A 4,483-nucleotide genomic window follows, 5' to 3' on the forward strand; every position below is an offset into this window, starting at 1 on the left:
GGTAGAGGCTCTAATTATAATGAAAATTCAGAAAGAGGTCAGATTTTTCTAAAATATTGGTACCCATGAGGTTGAAAGAAGGTAGTGCTTTAATTTTTTATTTTCAGGGGTAGATAGTATTTAAATAGACATAAAAAAGTGGGGATATTGTTGGGAAACAATTCTCCATGGGTCTGTCACATTTCCACTTTGCTTGTAAGCAGAGACACTAACTGCCACTGTCCCAAACTATCTTTTTAAGGTTGTCTGTATAACTTAAGGCAGAAATAATGTCTTTCTCTGGAGTAATTTAAATTTACTACATTGTGAGAGGAATTTTTTCCCAGGTGCCATTTAAGGTAATAGAATAATACATTTGCTGTTATCTGTAGCAGAAAGGAATCAAGATGGACTTACAAACGCTCTGTGCCTGACCTACTGTGACTTCTAGTGTATAGTTTCTTTTCAGTGAATTAAATTTAGACTTACCAATTATGTTTGTTTCACTTGCCATTCTTCACAGGAGGTTCAGAACCAAAATGAACTTGGCTTGTGTCACATTGGTCTGAATGGTTCTGTTGTAATTCTCTCCAGCTTTTGCCTTTATATTATATCTCCTCTAATCTTGACTTTCTATTCATGCATACTTTTAATCTTATTTTAAAGTATGTTTGAATCTTACGTGTATTTCCTCAAATCTTTTCTAGAATGAAATAGACTATTATTTAGTCAATAATAGTTCATCAATTCATGAAATAAGTAAGCTTTGCTAAATCTATTAATTGCATACCAAATTTCACTTCCTTTCCTTCACATCTTTCTAAAAACAGAAGTGGATATTCTAGTCAGATGTGCATTGAGCAGACAATGTGACCACACTCTTCTTCAGTTTCTAGATGTTGTATAACATTTTCCTGTTCATTCAACAGAATAATCTAATAACTGATATAGGGAGAAAGAAAGTCAGTATGAAACAACAGTTTCTTTCCCAAAGTCCCAGTGTTTCACATGATAATAGAGAGAAACGGTGCCATTCAGATTCTAGATACCCTAATGATGGGCTCTATATGAAACTGTACAAAGAATGTACTTGTAGATTACTCGTCATATCTGGGCAGATGGCATCATATCAGTAATATGTCCTGCTAAATTGTACTTTTCACCTCTAAGTTCATTTACAAGCATTATCTAAAATTTGTTGACACAGAATGCCACCTGGTTTAATTAAATTGAAATCATTCAGGACAGGGACTGGTGCTTGGACAATCAGAAGATGTTTTCCAAATGTTCTTCCAATAGAAGTATGTGGAATCTATAAAATAACAGTAATTATTTCAACACCATAAATCAAGCTAAAATATTTGTTTCCAGAAGTGTCCAGTAGAATGAATACCTTCCAGACCAAAGTCATCTCAACATACTACAGCTGTCCGGAACAACATTGAAATTTCTGTGTGTTTCTTTTTCAAATGGGAAGCACCTTTGAGACATGGATGATGTGTGAAATTTACAGCATCATATACTAAATACTGAAGAAAGAGATAAATAAGAGAAGGATGACTGTAATGCTTTGAAAAAAACATAATTTTTAATTTTACTTATAAGGATCTTCTCTAAAAGGCAATTAATGATGCAAATATAAGGCATGTAGGGTAGAAGCATTCAGGACATCATAGCAAATAGGAAAGAACACTGTTTTCCACCAGTATCAAGACATAAAAACAGATGAAAAGAGAGGCCCTAGTTAAATATTTTCCCATAATGGATAAGCTAAGATTACACCTATCTAAAGTACAGGTATTGATCGACTTACAACCTATGCAACTTACGAGCATTCAACTTTGCGACCACAATTGCTAGCCACGACTGCTCCACGTCTGGCAGCGCAAGCATTGCCCAGCTGGGCATATGACAGTGTGGACCAGCTCCCGGCAGCACTACCATCTCCACATGCACCATTTCAACTGTTATCCCAGACTTGGTACAGCAATTTGTGTTTTGTGTCTTATTTTTCATCAAACCCCTCCCAAGATGTCTACCAAGAGGAAATTGTCATTGTCTTTGACTTAAAGATTTTTATAACATCATTTCACAGTACTGTACATATAGCCTACTCAACTTATGACCAAATTGTGTTACAACCGGTCTGTTGGAACCAATCATAGTTGTAAGTCGAGCACTAGCTGTAGTGGTACACTGCAGAGGGTAAGAACCAGAATTCAGGATTGGATAAATTGTCGGGATCTGTCAAATCTAGGACTGATTTAGCAGTCTTTCTTGGTGAGGGGTCCAAGAGGCTTTAGGGATGGCAAAGACAATGGGGTCCGAGGACCATGTGCAAAATCTCATAGGAATTTCCTCAGGGGCAGCAGAAATTCTGGATTGGTATCATCAAGCCTGTACAAAAGAAAAATGTGGCAGAGCAAAAGGTTCATTTACATTCACTACCTGTTTCTATAATGAAGTACAGACGAACATGTGTAGTTCAATCTGCCCATGTTCATCACTACATTACTTCACTGCTTGGTCTGGATTAATAACAGGGCTGATGAGCTTTGTATGGATATCTTATGTAGCAGATTCAAATTATAAGATGGTTGTTTTTGCAAGTTTAGGGTAATGAGAAAGATGGGAAATTCTCCATTCTCTGATTCTTCAGTAGAGTACACGGAGTCATGCTATATTCAAGGCTGCCAAGAGCAGAGGGTTGTTTCATTGAAAGCCTGGTGTCCTCTTTAATGACTGATATAGGTGCCAATATTATTTGGTAAATCAAATTTAATTGAGCTGCTCAGCAAGTTCTATTTATTTCCAGATAACAGATCTATTTGGTTCTTATAATTTGATGGTTTCCGTTTTATAATTGCTGGTTCCCAAATTTAACATTTTTAAAAACTGATATATTAATTTGCTTTAGTAAGATTCTTGTACTATGTTTGTGCTTTATCGAAACAGAAGAAAAAAGAGCAAAGTAGAATAAAACTGTACTTCATATGTGGCCTCTAAATAGGTGGCTCTGAAACACGGTAGTCATACAATTTAAGATAAACATAAATGAAAGTATATACTATGGTGTACTGTATAAGCAAAGCTAAATTATTTTCCTCTAGCTTCATAACATGACATAACAGTCATATAGTATCTTGCTCTCAGTAGGTACTCAAAGATACAATAAGTGATTAATGGGTACTCTCATAGACTTCTACATTTGGGCCTTTGTGGAAAGGTCATTCACATTCACCAGAACCTGAATGTTTCTGAAACTCTATAACTCAACTGGAGTAATGAAGAGAAATGTTCCCTTTCTGAAATGAAATATTCATTCACCAGATAGCAAGCTTTGGTAATTGTCATTAAGCTATCTATGAAGGATGCAGGGAATTAAGTTTAGGTAACCTGATATAGTTCTCTATTTTTGTTTTTAACATTTTTTTTAATTCCAGTTTACTTTCAAGATAGTTTGTATTGGTTTTAGTTGCTCAGCATAGTGGTTAGACAATCATATACTTTACAACGTGTCCTCCCCAATATTTCACATACCCACCTGGCACTGTGTGTAGTTATCACAGTATTATTGACTATATTCCCTATGCTGTACTTAACATCCCCATGACTGTTTTGTGACTGCCAATTTGTACTTGTTAATAAATATATAAAATGTTTCAAGAATTTGTGTGTCATCCTTGTGCAGGGACCATGCTAATCTTCTATATATCATTCCAATTTCAGTATATGTGCTGCTGAATGGATCACAAATTCTATTTTTGTAAATGAGGAAAGTGTGATTCAGAGAGTCACTTAAGGAAAATGATGTGAAAAGCATGGTAGGAGAGGTGAACTGAGGCCAAGGCACACGACACTATGTGCCATGCAGGATTTAGCTCCAGAAAAGCATAGAATGGTTTTAAATAGGTGGATGACACGGTCAGACTTTAGAACCATCACTTTAGTGGTGTAGGATCTACTCCAGCCATGGGTAGTAGCAGTTCCCTGGCATTGTGCTCCCTTGCCTCTGTAAACATCCTTCTCTTGAGTAAGAATGGCCTCCTAGTTCACCAGACTCATCCTCCTTTAAGTATTAGTGCAGCACAGCCAACGGTTGAAGACCCCCAGGCAGTCACTCACTCTTTCTTCTGCACTCTACCTCCTGGGACACTGTACAAAGGTTGTTAATATGTCTGATTTTTCCATTAGACTGGGAGTTCTTTAAAAACAGAGAGTGGGTCTTAGACTTTGAAATGAGAATACCTGGGATAAAACCTATATACTAGGTACTCAAAAAGTGCTCATCACTACTTAAGGGCAACATTATATTAAGCAAAGACAATTTGCCTTCCCACCTCCTTTCTATTATACTTCTCTCACACACCTGGTATGGCCTCCTTACTCTGTCCTCAGTTGCCTTTGGGATGCCGGAAGCCCTTCATTTAATCATCCCACTGACACCTGTTCTCAAACTTCTCAAGGTCTAGAATTGTCCCTTTTCTCTGCCCCTGGAGAAATG

At 36.8% G+C, this 4,483-nt stretch overlaps 1 non-coding gene across 1 annotated transcript; it reads right to left on the bottom strand.

Annotated features, from left to right (window-relative positions):
• Positions 1-3,625: 3,625 nt before the first annotated feature.
• On the bottom strand, positions 3,626-3,732 carry LOC136321621 (U6 spliceosomal RNA). The gene has a single exon (XR_010728767.1). It is a non-coding gene; the product is annotated as a U6 spliceosomal RNA (small nuclear RNA).
• Positions 3,733-4,483: the final 751 nt, after the last annotated feature.

This window comes from Saccopteryx bilineata, chromosome 1 (genome assembly GCF_036850765.1).
Source record: "Saccopteryx bilineata isolate mSacBil1 chromosome 1, mSacBil1_pri_phased_curated, whole genome shotgun sequence".
Taxonomy (NCBI): domain Eukaryota; kingdom Metazoa; phylum Chordata; class Mammalia; order Chiroptera; family Emballonuridae; genus Saccopteryx; species Saccopteryx bilineata.